The sequence below is a fragment of the Papaver somniferum genome, chromosome 5 (genome assembly GCF_003573695.1).
Source record: "Papaver somniferum cultivar HN1 chromosome 5, ASM357369v1, whole genome shotgun sequence".
Lineage (NCBI taxonomy): Eukaryota > Viridiplantae > Streptophyta > Magnoliopsida > Ranunculales > Papaveraceae > Papaver > Papaver somniferum.
In genome coordinates, this window is record NC_039362.1 from 44588319 (window position 1) to 44607033 (window position 18715).

The window sequence follows — 18715 nt, forward strand, 5'->3', positions numbered from 1 at the left end:
CTCGTGTTGTCGATGAGACGTGAGATTGATGATACTGTTGATACCGATGATTCAATCATGATTCAAAGACTTATTTATATCGCTGGAATGTTAGACATCATGACCCCATGAAGTGTGACAGTTGATGGAATCAAGGAGTGGGGAAGTGGAGATTGTTTTTGAAAGCAGTTGCTCAACGTGTGGAGACTTGGTCGATTTTCCACCCACTACCTCGTGAATTCCTTCAACTGATTGCACGACTTGCTCACATTCCATCGTGTGTTTGAACACACGTGCCATAGACCTCCAGACCAAAACCCTAAGTGATATCCCCCCAAAGTGACACGATTGACATCTCGTGGTATGTTAGTCAATTGATGACTTCGTGGTTTGATGGGACGATGAGTCCATGTAGTTGCTGAGTTGAACATGTCATGAGACAGAGGTATAGTTCTTACAATGAAGTGAGCAAGTATTGCTCATTCGATGGATTGTTGAATATTGGTTGTTGAACCAATATTCCTTGGTTTGAGCAAATATTCATCATTTGAGAAAGTGTTGCTCATGTGATGAATTGTTGAATATTTGATCATCTGAGCATGTGTTGCTCATCTGATGGATTATTGGCAGCGTACCAAAAATATTAATTAGAATACTAGTCGTTGAACCGAGCATAATTAATAAAATTAATGACCATGAGGTCGTCATAAAATTATTAAGGTTGGAATCTGGAATGATGATCTTGGATTCAGAAACCCTAATTTGATCAATTGATGATCAATTCATGGTTCGTCAGAATTTTAACCATGGGACGAAGGAGGGAGCGACTACATGGGACCGTGGATCAACCATGTAGTGTCCATATGCCCACGTGAGAAAATACAAAGAACTCCTAAAGAGTTGACGATTTGTTGGTGAAAGAATGATCAAATGTCGGTTTAATCATTTATTCGAAAATGCTCGTCTGAGCCTTAGGTGAGAAAACCTAATCAATTATGACGGAGTGAGGGACCGAACACGGGGTCATGAAACCGGCCTGGGTAGTCACGTGACCGTCTGATGATCACTTCATGAAAATCCAAAGTGTTTGGAAGAGTCTTGGACCTAATACGTGCAATTGTGCAAATTAGGTCAAAATTGTGAAACTTGATGGGACCGGCTTCTGTAAGCCAAAGAGCCAATCTTGGTCGGTCAGGATAGCGTGCTCGTGTCCCCAAGGCGTCCGCGTCTCAGTCCTGATAATTTTGATATTTTCTGGCGTGCAATTGAGCATCCATTCGAGAAAATATGCCAAAATTAGGGTTTCGACGAAACAGAGGAAAACACCATGAGATGATGGAAAATAATTATAAAATAAGGAATAAGGAGGCGTGGGACCGCCGAGGCCAAGGCATGGTCAGCCGGTCGTGGCCACGGTCCCGTGGTGCCTTTTCCTTAATTTTATAATATTTTGATGATTTTATGAAAAATTCATGAATTTTGAGAAATTTGATGAATTTAGGGAGTTTCCATGAATTAAAGGAGTTTTCATGAGTTCAGGGAAGCAAAAAATATTAAAATAATAAAAACAAGGGCGTGCGGGACCGTGGAGGCCCGGCCGGCCGGCTAGGGCCCGGTCCCACGAGTTTCCCTAATTTTTATGTATTTTTAATGCATTTTTCCATGATTTGAAGGGATTTTCCTAATTTGAGAGAAATACCATGAAATCAAGGAGTTTCATGGGATGAAGGAAATCCTAAAAATAATAATAAAATACATGGGCGTGTGGGACCGGCTGAGGCATGGCCGGCCGGCTGGGGCCCGGTCCCACGTGTTTTCCTAATTTTTTTTTTTTTTTTTTTTATGTATTTGAAAATACCATGATTTGAAGGAATTTTCATGAAATCAGGGAAATAATAATCATAATAATAATAATAATGATAATGATAAAATAATGAGGACCCATAAGGTGTGGGGCCGACTGGGACCAAGGCATGGCCGGTTGGCCAATGGTCACGCCCCACACTATTTTTCCTTAATTTTATATTATTTTTATGGGTTTATGAAAACGCCATGAAGTCGAGGAGTTTCCTCGAGACGAAGGAGATTTGTTCAAATGAAAGGATTTTCATCAGATGAAGGAAAATAATAAAAATATGATAAAATATAAAACTGGCGTGGGATTGGTCATGGCACGGTCGGACATTCAGTGAGTCCATCCCTTGGTACCTTGGTCAATATTTTGATTATTTATTATTTTTCTTCCTATTTTGCAATAGGTTAATCGTTTCGTCGTATTTTGAAATACTCGTTCGTGTGGTGACTGTTAGTGCATTGTCGTTGAATACACCTTCACCATTTGAATCGGGGCTTACTTAGAGGTAGCTCAGACGCCCGGTTGTTGATTATTTATTACTAATTGTGGAATTCAGTGGAGAATAATTCACAAAACTGAGTAATAAGATGTTTATTATTAATTCATAGGTTCAGCTGAGGATTCGACTACGAATTCAGAATAATAAAGTGAGCATTACCATTCCATGGGATCGTAGATTCGACCATAGAATCGGAGTAATTAAGATTTATCTATTACCATGTATGAGACCAGTTGTGGATTCGATAATGAAATCGGAGTAATGAGATAATTTAGTTATTGCTATTCTATGAGATCAAGCCGTAGATTCGATCATAGAATCAGAAAAATTGTTTATTGCCATTCCATGGGACCAGTCGTGGATTCGACCATGGAATAGGAGCAATTTTTATTGCCATTCCATAGGACCAGTCGTGGATTCGACCATGGAATAGGAGCAATAATAGATTATTCTGGGAACTCAATAGTGAATGTCACGGCAGAATTAATCTTAATTAGGGATAATTAACTTGTGGCTCTATACTAGCAGAGCAAGCTGTCTAGGAGCATTAATTATCCCTATATGAGCTTGTCGGTAAGTCATATCCTTTATATAGTCAGGGTAAACTCGTTGTTTGTTCCTGAAGACGTTATCGCTCTATTCTAGCAGAGCAAGCTGTCTAGGAGCCGTCCATCTCGTGATACTATATAGAAATAATCACTGAAAGTGTTCAGTATTCATGAGATATGCCGTTGTCCAGTCATGAGACTACATATCTACATGTATTCTGAGAGAAAGTACTCTCCGTTAAGAATTCGATGAGAGACCCGTGTCTCAATACTCATGTCTGATTGCTGGATCAGAGCTTCGTATAATTATGAGTTTACAATTTTAGCCCTTGTCGAAAATCGACCATCTACATTAAGTCCCATGCTTACTGAGGAAAGTTGTGTTCCTCAGTCAGAATTAAATGGTGATTTTCCGGCCATAAATAATAATACCAGTAATTGAACTTAGTCGTAAGTTGAGACATTACCGGATTTAGAGAGCATGAGCAAACCACGACTTGATGAAGGCTTCAATGTCATGATTGGAGTGTCGTTTGATGAGCATAAATTGGTGTTGAACCGCTGGTTTGGACGACGAGTCCGTGGTTGGTCAGGATTCGCGGGACGGGCCCATGAAAACAAATCCTTGTTTTATGAATAGACGCTCGTTCGTTCGTTAGTTTAAGGAACAAACAAAATAGACCTGAGTCTAATGATATAAAATTCGTCTATGAGCTTTCACGAATATCGAAATTTTATATTTTAAATATGTGAGATTTCACAAAGTGGAGTAAACTCTCGTTTCAAAGGTGGGTGCTCGTACGAGAGAAAAGTTTTTTTATTTTGATAGACGTGCGTCTGTTAGTAATAAAAAAAAATTTTATGAGCCTTCATGAAATTTTTTATCTTCGAGCTTCCGTAAATCTTTGAAAATATACTCTCGCTTCAAAGACAGATGCTCGTGCGAGGGAGAAAAAATATATAGATATATTTTTCAAATTTACGTTGAATATATATATATATATATTGTAAAATCAATGTTTTGATTTTGAACAACTGTTGAAAGTAGACAATTATACATGGTGAAATAATGTCTATATGTGAGTTTCACAATTGTAGAATGGACGTCTGTACAATTTTTGAAGATCAGTGAGTGTTCACATAGTAAAAATTTACGTGGGTTGTTCACGGCTTTATGAAAATCAAGTCATGATTTTTAAGCAATTGCTGAAAGTAAGCAATTGTATACGTGATGAAATAATGTATGTATGAGTTTTGCGATTTTATAGTGTATGCACACATGTAGAAAATCAACGAATGTTCACATGAAAGGTTTTGTGAATTATTCATAGTTTCACGCAAAGTCAGGTGTTGACTTTAAATAATGAATTTTGATCGTCTTGGCAAGTTTGAAGAAGCGAGCAAGTTTTTCGAGGTTTTTACGTTATTATCACTAGGTTCTTGAAAACGTAAATAAGTAAGAGTTGAGGATTACCATTTTTGTTGCGTGTTTGTTATTGGTATATCCATGACTCCATGCCTTGAGCCTCAGATAGTGGTGACTTCTGGTTACTACCACTCGTCTGGCTCTTCCGGGAACGCTCAAAAATATTAAGTCAAAGATGATGACTTCTGCAGATGCTCATGCCGAGGTGAATCGGCCTTTCAGAGACGCTGGAAGGATGACGCATTGTATGTCTCTCGATCATCAGAGAGTCGTCCCTCATCAGAGAAACACCGCTGACCTCCGCAAGTGAGACTATCGGCTGAAGATGAATTTCTTTTTTTTGTTGATGGTGTAGCTCCTGATTCAGATGTGGATGCATGAGGAATTTCGTCACAATTCGTCATCAGAAAATTCAGAAGTTAGGTCTTCATTGAAATTGTTGTAGAATCTTCGTCCGATGTCGGATTTTCGCGGTCTACCCATGTATCCTCATGCCCAAGAAATTTCCAAACTTTAGAAAAGAAGCCTTTTGAGTTCCTAGCATGTTTAGGATGTGAAATCGACGAAACAATAAACTTCCAGGAGACCTTCAGAAAATTTTCAGCTGGCATGTGGTCCAATGTTTTGGCCACAACTCTTTGCTCGTTTCTCCAATTGTTTTGAATTTTGGATATGTTGTAGAGGACATTCATACGAAGATAATGATATATGACCCATCCCTCGATTCTTCACCAATTGCTCCCAGATCGTCGGTTTGTACAGGACAGTGTAAAATCATCTCAGCCGAGCTTGCTGTAAAACACTCATGTTGTGTTCTTAGACCATTCGCTTGTGTCTTGAACGGTTGGTGAAGGATTTTAATGTCGTTGATTCGTTTGAGATCAGGACCCCTTGATTGATACATGATCATGGGGCTTGCAGCGCCATCTTGCTTCTGTCAGTCGTACAAACATCGCTTCTGAAACCCTGGTCATGGGACCATAGCTGAGGTTGCTCTTGAGAGGGGATGATGTAATGACCTCGGTTTCATGTCCCGATGGTATCATTACTTTTATGATGAATGATTAGCACATGAGAGTCTGGTACCACGAGTCTTGGACTGTGAAACTGGTCGTCATGATCAGTGAATCGTCAGTCCCCAGTATTTTGGTCAGATCTCTCCTCTTTGTTTTCTCTTCTTCTGGCAAGACTTGGATAGAGGACCCAGGTAGAAAAATTGATGTAAAGACCTAGATGGTCGAAGTTGGAGTTACCTTGATGAAGTACTTAGTGGAAAGACCTGGTGGACACCGATCGACTGTGGAAGTCATGAATACCGTCTAAGAATTGCTGCTCGCATATTGTACGCTCTGGAAGATGTAGGAACCTCATACGACGTCGTAATTTGATGCTTGACCCCAACTTTTGATGCTAAGATACTGAGTTATCCCATGAGACAAGAATCACTCAATTTGGAGTTGTTGAGGTCATCCAACGAAGCGTGCACATTTGTAATTTTTAATCCCGTACAAATTTTTCAGATTTCGTAGACCTGACGGTAAAGGCCATATCTTTCATCTCGTACGTCCGATTGATGCGCCCTTTTGGTAGGTTGACGAACATCTTTTTTTGAGGAAGTATCGTCTCATTCCTCACTCGTTGGTACGTTTTTGTAAACCCATTTGCTGAAGTATGTTGTATCTCATTTGTAGAGGTGATGAGAACATCTTGTAGAAGACTTTGGTGTTGTGCCCGCCCATCGTGCAATCTTCAGAAAGACTTTCATGTGAGCATATTTCATGTCTACACGCCTTGATATGAAACATTAGTGCTTCGAGAAGTCCGTTTCCTCGAGCAATACTTCAGAGAATGGTTAGTTGATGGAGCCTTGTCATGAGGATGTTGCTTCTGAGACCGTTGTTAGTGCTGAAACCATGAATTATTATGCTCCAGATATCCTTGTCGATGCTAAGATCATGGATGGTGTTCCTCTAGAGATTATTGTTGATGTTTATACCATCGTTGAAGTTTCTCTAAAGACAGAAAAGGCTAGAACTATGATTATAGATATAATTTTTGTTCCTTCATCCAGTGAGCCTTTTACGTTCACGAACTAGTTAGTGAGTTGAGAATCCGGTATACGGGAGTTCAACCTGAGTGCTCTTAAAAGCATGACTGTATCGTGAAGCGGCTTTGTAAGTGAATCCACGTTGTTGTGGAAGATAGCAGCAGAAATCTCCGTTCTAGATCGGTGAAGGGAACAAGTTCCTCAGTCATGTAGGGTTTTGTGATGTAGAGAAGTCCCGTCGATGAAGTTTCACGGAATCACCTCAGGTTGCCCAGTGTATATTGAAGGAGTTGGTAACATTCATGTGTGAATGATGTTGCATCTGCTTCAGAAGTCTTATAATGAGATAATGAAGATTTATTGAATGCAGTGCCGTGCTGGTGTTGAATCAGTGTCGAGATATTTGTGTTGAATCCAGAGACACCATTATCGAAGGTGTACTCTTTGATTGGGAGTACAATTTTGAAGTCTTCTTAGATGATTGAGCGTTGAAGCGTCATACCCCTTGAGCATGTCTTAGGTTTGATCGTCTGGGCCCCGACTTTCTTCTGTTGATTCAACATTCCTTTCGTTGCAGCAGTGGGATTCAACACTTGTAAAGAAGTCAGAGCTTTTCTAATTTTGTGGCACACATGGACGCTCCTGCAAGGCTATGCAGAAAATCCCAAAGTGTTCTTTGCCATGTTTGGACATCATATCATCAATGAACGTCTCAGTGATCGATTCAGAGAAATGTCAGATTCAACCACTTGGTAAAATACTAATGCGGTGAAGTTACCATTCATAACGTCTTGCAGAGTTGCTAGCAGAATCAAGTCCCCATGCTACATAGCATGTGAGGAAATAAATGACGTAGACATGGGAGGAATGAGACTTGCCTGAGTGTGGAACCTCTTGATGAATGTTTATGCATCTTTTGCAGGTTTTTGCTTCAATCTCGTCAAAGTTCGAAATTCCTCCAAGTGCTCTGATGATGGAATGTCCGTAAAATCTTTTGGATCAGAACTTTCTTTGTTGGAGAGATATGTAACCAAAGGCGCTTTGTAAGTACCCATCTTTTCAGTGTGGATCCACGCTCTTCTGAAGGACGTGTCATATCCTGGATCTTCCTAATTATGTGAAACTTAGTTTCTGTCCAGGTTGAACTTATGTTCACTTTGAGAATGATGTAGCCATAAGTATTTCCGAGCGCTCCTTCAATGTCTCTAATTGATATGGAGCATGAGTATCTTCTTGTCGAGTGATGCATGTGGATCCGATGGTTTTCAGTGGAATGTTGTTGATGGCGGTGTCAACATCAATCAACGTTCTTCCCAATTCGTTTCTTCTGAGATTGACTGTGGTAAGCAGTCCCCAGTCGTACACCTCTTGGTTCGTGGATGGAGGCTCAAGAAGTATTTTCGGAATGGACTTCTTGACATGATGTGTTCAGTGCTATGAACATGTCTCTCCTTCGTGCCTTCGACAGATAGAGCAATTCACGTTCGACCAAGATTGAACTACCTCTTTGATAGGTTGTTCAGAGAGAGTGTAAAGATTCTGATTGGGAGAGGACTCTTGTGTACTACTTCAGTCCCTCATTGAAGCTATTTTGGATCAACCTTCTCTTTGAAAATTTGCTTCAAAATATTGCAGTTATTTGTTGGATGATTTGATAAATCTATGAAGGTGACAGTACCTGGGTTTCTTCATTTTTCTTAAGTTGGCTCTCTATGATGAGCAGCGATTTGATTGCACCATCTTGAACCCAGACTTCTATTAACTCGATCACTGCTTCATGATAAGTTTGAGTATGTCCGATCATCTCCCCGTTCATTAATGTCGGATCGAGGTTTGTATAAGATTGGTTATCCTTTCTTGATGCTTTTGTAGGATGAGGTGTTGGATGTCTCATGTTTGAGCATGATCTTTCCTTTTGCTTGATCAATAAAGTTCATGGAAGGTTGGATATTTTATTGTTTGTTGATCAGGCATCGGCTGCTCCGAGGTTCCTCGACCTTTTAGACTTTGCTCAGCAAAGCAGGTGTAGTAGTCGTTGATCGTTTGGCTGCTTCATGAAGTTCTGAGAGAGTCTGGAGTCGCATAGAAAGGCTCTGTAGATTGGGATCATTTCTTTTTTTTCATGCTCTCCTAGTGCCTCCAGGGATCGAGAGACGTGTTCTCGAGCGCTCCATGCTCCGTTATATAGTGCGAACGTTGGGGAAGTGTAGCCCTTCGGGAAAGAAATTATTTGCGTAGCAACAGGGTATGAAGGTTGATAACGATGAACAGATGATGCTTTGTATTTTCCTCGATCCTCCATGAAGCGTTCCAGGTCCTCACGAGCGATGAAGCCTGCAATTTCCTTTGCTGGAGAGTCATCTGCAGCTTTGCGGAATTCTTCATCTTGTACAACATGGATTGGAGAGATTTCAGGATCAGCAGTTGAAGATGTTTCTTTAGCTTCTCCTTTTTCGCGTTGAGGCTGAGTTCGTTCAGACGCAAACTTGTCTGTGAGAGTTTTGAGATAAACATACAACTCTTTCTGTGTTGCAGCCACGTCAGTCTGAACCTTCATGAGATCAAGCTGATTTCCTCTGGTTTCTTCATGAGACCAACCGAAGAGTGGATTGTTGATGGCGACAGTGTCGTCACTTGCAGGGCGATCTCTGGAGCACCAGTGCTTGGAAGAGTGATAGTAACATGTGACGTGATATTGCTGGCCGGAGGAGTGGTGTTAGCGCTACCACTAGAGCCTGCAATGTTAATAGGAGTAGTACTTGATGGGAGTACCACTAGGACTTGCAATGTTAGAGTTGGGTTTTGAACCCGGATTGGTAACTGAACCATACCTAAGCCGACCATCCTGCCGAATTGAGATTGCAACCGAGAGAATTATCTCCCACTGTGGCGCCAATCTGTAGATTGGGAAAAACAATTTGCTGGTTTTTAAGGAATTGAGGAGACGACCGTACGGAGGAGACTCCTCGAACCGAGCGAAATGTTAAACCTCACACAGATGCACCGCTACAAAGGGGGTGCTTTAGGTTCGAGAGATCAATCTGTAGTACTCCGGCCTAAATCAAGACAATGACCGTTCCAGAGTAAATTCGGTCACAAGAGAGGATGGGTTGATCTGTAGGAGGGAAGCTGGGAAATGTGTGGAATCAATGGTAATCAAAGATTGTGGGTGTATGAATTCTGAATATGATAAGCTCTGAATGATTGAAATTGCTCAATTGAGAGTAGTTGCTCAATTGATGAGTTGATGATCTCGTGTTGTCGATGAGACGTGAGATTGATGATACTGTTGATACCGATGATTCAATCATGATTCAAAGACTTATTTATATTGCTGGAATTTTAGATATCATGACCCCATGAAGTGTGACAGTTGATGGAATGAAGGAGTGGGGAAGTGGAGATCGTGTTTGAAACCAGTTGCTCAACGTGTGGAAACTTGGTCGATTTTCCACCCACTACCTCGTGAATTCCTTCAACTGATTGCACGACTTGCTCACATTCCATCGTGTGTTTGAACACACTTGCCATAGACCGCCAGACCAAAACCCTAAGTGATATCCCCCCAAAGTGACACGATTGACATCTCGTGGTATGTTAGTCAATTGATGACTTCGTGGTTTGATGGGACGATGAGTCCATGTAGTTGCTGAGTTGAACATGTCATGAGACAGAGGTATAGTTCTTACGATGAAGTGAGCAAGTATTGCTCATTCGATGGATCGTTGAATATTGGTTGTTGAACCAATATTCCTTGGTTTGAGCAAATATTCATCATCTGAGCAAGTGTTGCTCATGTGATGAATTGTTGAATATTTGATCATCTGAGCATGTGTTGCTCATCTGATGGATTATTGGCAGCGTACCAAAAATATTAATTAGAATACTGGTCGTTGAACTGAGCATAATTAATAAAATTAATGACCATGAGGTCGTCATAAAATTATTAAGGTTGGAATCTGGAATGATGATCTTGGATTCAGAAACCCTAATTTGATCAATTGATGATCAATTCATGGTTCGTCAGAATTTTAACCATGGGACGAAGGAGGGAGCGACTACATGGGACCGTGGATCAACCATGTAGTGTCCATATGCCCACGTGAGCAAATACAAAGAACTCCTGAAGAGTTGACGATTTGTTGGTGAAAGAATGATCAAATGTTGGTTTAATCATTTATTCGAAAATGCTCGTCTGAGCCTTAGGTGAGAAAACCTAATTAATTATGACGGAGCGAGGGACCGACCACGGGGTCATGAAACCGGCCCTGGGTAGTCACGTGATCGTCTGATGATCACTTCATGGAAATCCAAAGAGTTTGGAAGAGTCTTGGACCTAATACGTGCAATTGTGCAAATTAGGTCAAAATTGTGAAACTTGATGGGACCGGATTCTGTAAGCCAAAGAGTCAATCTTGGTCGGTAAAGATAGCGTGCTCGTGTCCCCAAGGCGTTCGCGTCTCAGGCCTGAGAATTTTGATATTTTCTGGCGTGCAATTGAACATCCATTCGAGAAAATATGCCAAAATTAGGGTTTCGACGAAACTGAGGAAAACACCATGAGATGATGGAAATAATTATAAAATAAGAAATAAGGAGGCGTGGGACCGCCGAGGCCAAGGCATGGTCGGCCGGTCATGGCCACGGTCCCATGGTGCTTTTTCCTTAATTTTATAATATTTTGATGATTTTATGAAAAATTCATGAATTTTGATAAATTTGATGAATTTAGGGAGTTTTCATGAATTGAAGGAGTTTTCATGAGTTCATGGAAGCAAAAAATATTAAAATAATAAAAACAAGGGCATGTGGGACCGTGGAGGCGCAGCCGGCCGGCTAGGGCCCGGTCCCCACGAGTTTCCCTAATTTTTATGTATTTTTAATGTATTTTTCCATGATTTGAAGGGATTTTCCTAATTTGAGAGAAATAACATGAAATCAAGGAGTTTCATGGGATGAAGGAAATCCTAAAAATAATAATAATAAAATACATGGGCGTGTGGGACCGGTTGAGGCATGGCCGGCCGGCTGGGGCCCGGTCCCACATATTTTCCTAATTTTATATTATTATTTTTTATGTATTTGAAAATACCATGATTTGAAGGAATTTTCGTGAAATCAGGGAAATAATAATAATAATAATAATAATAATAATATTAATAAAATAATGAGGACCCATAAGGTGTGGGGCCGGCTGGGACCAAGGCATGGCCGGTTGGCCAATGGTCACGCCCCACACTATTTTTCCTTAATTTTATATTATTTTTATGGGTTTATGAAAACGCCATGAAGTCGAGGAGTTTCCTCGAGACGAAGGAGATTTGTTCTTCGTGCGGTGACTGTTAGTGCATTGTCGTTGAATACACCTTCACCATTTGAATCGGGGTTTACTTAGAGGTAGCTCAGACTCCCGATTGTTGATTATTTATTACTAACTGCGGAATTCAGTGGAGAATAATTCACAAAACTGAGTAATAAGATGTTTATTATTAATTCATAGGATCAGCTGAGGATTCGACTACGAATTCAAAATAATAAAGTGAGCATTACCATTCCATGGGATCGTAGATTCTCCCTTAGAATCAGAGTAATTAAGATTTATCTATTACCATTTATGAGACCAGTTGTGGATTCGATCATGAAATCGGAGTAATGAGATAATTTAGTTATTGCTATTCTATGAGATCTAGTCGTGGATTCGATCATAGAATCAGAACAATTGTTATTGCCATTCCATGGGACCAGTCGTGGATTCGACCATGGAATAGGAGCAATTGTTATTTCCATTCCATAGGACCAGTCGTGGATTCGACCATGGAATAGGAGCAATAATAGATTATTCTGGGAATTCAATAGTGAATGTCACGGCAGAATTAATCTTAATTAGGGATAATTAACTTCGTGGCTCTATACTAGCAGAGCAAGTTGTCTAGGAGCATTAATTATCCCGATATGAGCTTGTCGGTAAGTCATATCCTTTATATATTCAGGGTAAACTGGTTGTTTGTTCTTGAAGACGTTATCGCTCTATACTAGCAGAGCAAGATGTCTAGGAGCCGTCCATCTCGTGATACTATATAGAAATAATCACTGAAAGTGTTCAGTATTCATGAGATATGCCGTTGTCCAGTCGTGAGACTACATATCTACATGTACTATGAGAGAAAGTACTCTCTGTTGAGAATTCGATGAGAGACCCGTGTCTCAATACTCATGTCTGATTGCTGGATCAGAGCTTCGTATAATTATGAGTTTACGATTTTATCCCTTGTCGAAAATCCACCATCTACACCAACCAACTTGGAATTTGTTCAATCGACCATCAGCTGGTCCCACACCCCAAGGACCGGTTTCATGCCTTCTTGGCCGGTCCCTCACTTCTTCATAAATTAGGTTTTATTACCTAATACTCAGACGAGCACTATTTTAATAAATGATGAAACCGGCATTTAATCATCATTCTTTCACCAATCGGTCAACTCAGGACCCTGGTGCATGCTCACTCGAGCACTCAGGCACCACATGGTCGTCCATTATCCCATGTGGTCGGGCCCTCCCTCACTCACGACCTATTTTCAGCAATTCATCAATTGACGAACAATTCATCAAAATTAGGGTTCCGAACAAACACTCCATTCTGAGCAAGTTCAAATACTAGTAAATTTATGTTGATCCAGTAATCAACATCTGGATTAATAATATAATATTCGATAGTCTACCAATATTTTAATTAATATTTTATTGGGTCACGACACCAATAAATAATTCGTCAAATTGAGCAATACTTGCTCAGTTGCTCGAATATTGATCCAACTATCAATATTCAGTAATTTATCAGTAATTCGTCAAATTGAGCAGTACTTGATCAGTTGCCCGAATATTGATCCAACTATCAATATTCAGTAATTTATCAGTAATTCGTCGAATTGAGCAATACTTGCTCAGTTGCTCGAATATTGATCCAACTATTAATATTCAGTAATTTATCATTAATTCGTCGAATTGAGCAATACTTGCTCAGTTTCTCAAATATTGATCCAACTATCAATATTCAATAACTCATCGAATCAATGAATCCCTGAGCATTCGTCACTCATGCTCAATTCAACAAAACCTAGACTCATTGTCTAAACAGTCAATAACTGACTAATAAAATACACGTATGTCATGCAGACTCCACGATTCGTGAGATACCAATCACGTCACATGGGGGGATATCAATTAGGGTTTTGGTCTGGCGTCCTACGGCACGTGGATTAATCCACGATGAGAAATGTGAGTAAGTCGTGCAAACAGCTGAAGGAGTTAACAAAGTAGTGGGTGGACGATCGACACGGAATTGGTTTTGCCACGATCTCCCACTTTCCCACTCTTCCACTCATGAAACCGTCGCACTTACTGGGATCAATGTGTTCGCTATTCTGAAAAATATAAATAAGTCTCTGGATCCACGATTGAAAAACAACAAATTTTTGGAGCAATCACTATCAGAAATTCCATCAATCGACCAGAACTTATTTGAATTCAACATTCAGCAGTTCATCATTTTTGCAGAAACCTTCAACACATCCACAATCCTTGATCATCATTGATCCCACACAATTATAAGCTTCCCTCCTACAGATCAACGCATTTTGTCACCGAATTGACTCTGGAACGGCCATTAACTTGGTTTAGGCCGGAGTCCTACAGATTGATCTCTCGAATCTAAGTACTCCCTTTGTAGTGCATTTGTGTGAGGTTCAGAAGTTTGCTCGGTTGAGGAGTCTCATCCGCACGCTCGTCTCTTCATTTCCCTAAAAACCAGCAAATCGTTTTTCCCCATCTACACTACCACACAATCGATTGAATCCCAAAATAAAAAAAGCAAAATTTCAGTACTCATCCCTCAATCACCTTAATTACAATTGAATTTTAGAAAAATTTCTACCTAGCATCAAATTCATCACCACTATCCAAAATTTCTACCGATTAACCACATTAACTGTATCAAGAAGAACCCATTTAAACATCGTTACCCGTTCCACCCCATTCATACCAACACCACTAGAAAACCTCATTCGAACCCTAACCGAAAACCCAATTCATATCCTAACTGCAAACCCAACACAAACCTCATCGACCTAATTGAAAACACATTTCTATTTATCTACCTAATAAAATCAAACAATACAAAACCCTTGGTAATGGCGATGATGTTTCTGGTAATGAATCACAACCAGTTATCATATAATCAATTCTAAAATAAAAGAAGAAAAAGGAACGAAAAAGACCAGTTAAGGAAGAGGGAAGGAGGTGTACAGAGAAATGGAAGAGATAAGGGGGGAAATACCAAGTGAAAACCCTAGATAGTTTTGTTAAATGGTAAGATGCACATTATTGTTAAACACGTGTAACAATCCGGTCAATTTAATCTTAAGCCGTCGATGATCAAACACGTTGACCGTCAAAGATGTTATTCTCGCAAACCGTCAGTTTACCCAACGAATGGACGGTAGAAGATTATTTTTACAATTCTTGGTTCAATGGGTTAATTTATAATTGCACCCACAAATTTCTCATCTTGTTTGATTAGAAATTGACTAAGTAAACGAGATTTTACTAAAATTTTGGGTCCAGACGGAAATCGTAATGGCATGGGCATTAAATTAATTATGAAAAAAACGTGGGCATTTTTTTAAATACATTTCCCCACATGAGTACTTTTTTAATTTTCCCTTTAATATTTGCATGGTAGGATAATAAAGCGTAAAACTTTTTTTTTTTTTTTCTTTTTTTTTTATGAAAGAAGATTTGTGCAATAGTTTCAAAATGAAAGATTCACCAAGTGATAGAGTGCAAATGCTACCATGGGAATTAGTGGGAATGAGACTATACGGGATACAATTTGCCGTGTGGTTAAAGGGATGAAAAAAAGGACAAAGTCTGTTATGGGCGGGACCCAATACAGTGTAAAAACCGAAAATGCTATGTATACACCGGGTTTTATACCCCAAAATTCTTACCCCCTATGTGTCAACTTCTTATTTGCTCACTTTTAAAGCGGACCCCTTGTATTTCTCTGGTGGGGTAAGGTGAGAATGAAATTTATGGCGGATATAGAGACACGTAGGGTGTAGGATCAGAATCTCGCAACAATTATGTCTCAGTGAAATTATCAATGGTATTGCACAATAGCGTCCTAGAACAATTTCAGAAACGACGTCAGCAAGGATCATGAGAAAGATATGATAGTATTGCGAAAAGTAGAGAGCTTGCGAAGTGAATATTTGTAAGGTTGCGAGAATGTCGCAAACCATATCCGAAAATAAAGGACAGATTAGCTGTCATCCACTATGTATCTCCTTATAAATAGTCATTCGAGTTGCAAAGGAGGAGGGATCTTTTTTGAAGGAAGAAATAAGTAAATAGGAGAGAGAAAGTTCAGAGCGGAGTTCATTCTTGATTTCTTTATCTTTCTTGTAAGAACATTAAAAAATTAATCAATAAAATTAAGAGTATTAACCTAAAAATGAGTTGATCAACAATGAAATCATATGAGGGGTGTATTGTAGGATTTCATGCAACTACATAATGGCGCTAGAAACAGGGACGAGTTGAAGATTATTCTAGATAAAACTAAAAATTGATATTGAGATTTGTGAAAATTTAAATTGATTGATTAAGATTTTTTCATAATTTCTTGCAATATTGTTAGCATTAAAGAAATGGATAGAAGAAGAAATACATCCGAACAACCGACTACTATTAGAAGAAGCAAGAGAATTGTTGGAAGAGAAAGAAGTGAAATGGGAGAATCTACTAGAATGAGAAATAATAGAGAAAATATAATTCAATCGCCAATTCAACAAACATTAGTTCAAGAGAGGAATACAGATTATGACAGAGTGAGCTTGCACACTTGGCGATCAAATTCAGCAGAAGAAATAGAAGAAGAGCAACAAAATAGAAATCATAGACAGGAAGAGAGAAATAAAGAAGCAGATGAAGGAATAATTCATGGAAATGAGGAAATTTGAGCGTTAGAAACATTGAGACGAAGAATACATGAAGAAAGAAGAGCTGAGGCAGAGGAACGTGCGAATCCAACAAGGCAAAATCATGAATTAAGGATGGAGAATATCAGATTGCAGAATAGAAGATCGAGAAGTATTACAAAATCATATTCCAGATCGACTAGAAGAGAAATGAGGCAAAATTCACCCACGATCAATGCTGGAAAAAATATTCAAGAAGAAATATCAAATCCTAATGAAGAATATCGCGAAAATAGAGAAAGAACTGATGATCGTTACATTCCACAAAATGAAACTTTTAATGATGGGAAAATTTGAGGGAATCAAGAGAACGGGCAAATTCAGAGACAAAATAACCAAGATGGCGAAGGATATCAAGAGGAGGGAAGAAGAATTTTACATTTGAGAGAAAATCAAAGAAATCAACAGACAATTGAAGAAGAAATTGAAAGACATAATGTTGAACAAGCACGTTTAATCTGCGAACGTGAAAGGTTGAGAGCGGAAATGGAAGAGCAAGAGCTTCAGGAGACAATTCGCCAAAACAATCATGACAATCGAGAAAGAAGGCGTATACAAAACCGTAATAATGATAATCTCAATGAGGAGTATGATAGAGTGAAGATAATGGATGAAAGACAGCGAATTAAGTTGATAAGAAATGAACAAAATAATGGAGGGGAAAATGAACGATATCATTATTTACGAATTCAAGATAGGGATGAGGAAGAGAATCGCAGGAGAAGACGAGATGAGGATAATGAAGAAGAGATACGAAATTTCGCAAGAGAAGATAGACGTGAACGCAGAAGAAGAGAAGCAAAATTAAAGAGACCAATGGGCCAAGATTCAGGTGTAAATAAACAAATCTTGAAAGAATTAGAAGAAATGAGAGGAATGCTAAATAACAGAGGAGAAGTAGGTAGAAGACAATTGGATGAAGCAATAGAAGAAGCTGCGAAAACTCCATTTACAAGGGAAGTACAATTAGGAGGGATACCACCGAAATGCAATTTGCCCGCATTAACCAGCATTTTCGATGGAACAACTTGTGTAATTCAGCACATTAAAGCTTATGTGGGATGCATGTTACAATGGGAAAATCATGATGCGGTATTGTGCAAATATTTTGCATCCATCTTAACAGGAGAAGCGTTAAAATGGTTTGAAGGTTTACCAAAGAATACAATAACCTCCTTCAATCATTTGCAGACCACATTCTTGGGAGCATATATAAGTAATAATTCCTCACGACCTGGTATAAAAGATGTGTTTGGATTAAAACAAAGGATTGGCGAAAGTTTAAAAAACGTGAATAAAAGATGGAGAACTATGTGTAGCGAAATGGCTGGCCATGTAGATGAGAGATATCTCATATTATCATTTATCAATGCTATGTTTGCAACAAACTTGTTGTATGTTCAAATCTTCGGAGTCAAGAATACGATTACAATGACTGAATTGCGAGAACTTCAAGAAGAATACATTGCTTTAGAGGAAAAACAAAATGAAACGGAATCATATCCAGTTGCGAACACCAGCTCACAAACAGCGAATGCAATCTTATAACCCAAGCTAATAAATACAGTGGCGAATACTTCGCAAGTACAACAAGAAAAGGAGACAAGTAACAATCAGCAGAAATTGGTAGCTATGGGGAGCAGAGATCAAGAAGAGTATGAAAGAGAAAGAAATTTCTACAGTCGTGGAGGAAATAACAAGATTCAAAGACTCGATCAACCGCAAGAAACTTATGGAGGTCAAAGACCAAACTTTAATAGAGGACAAGGAGGTCAAAGTAATATGGGAAGAAATCAAGATGCCACCTCTAAATGCAAGTGTGGAGAAGATATGGGAAGCTATAATTTGATGGAGAATATACCAACACCATGGAACATGGGAACGGAACCCCCCAAACCACAGAAGTCATGAATTTTGTTCTTATCATCATTTTCATGGACATACCACAAACGATTGCAGAAATGTAAAGAATTATTTTGAGAATGATAGATCAAGGAAAACTAAACGACTTTCTGGTAGGGCATCCGCAATCTCAACCATTACCACCACCGCCAGAACATCACAAAGTGAATACGATGAAAAAGAAAGAAACATTCTTCATAGAAGTTGGTGCAAAAGCAAAAAATCTATTCTGTCACTCTATCGTACATTCATATAAGACAATTGAAGATTTTCATGATAATGTTTTGAGTAGAGTGTTCGCAAGAGATAATAATGGAAGAGAAATTATGAATATTGCGAAAATTCGCGACTAGGAATGGGAATAGAAACAGATCATTTCTTTTACCGCAGAAGAAATTCCCGAAGGAGAAGAGGTGCATGAC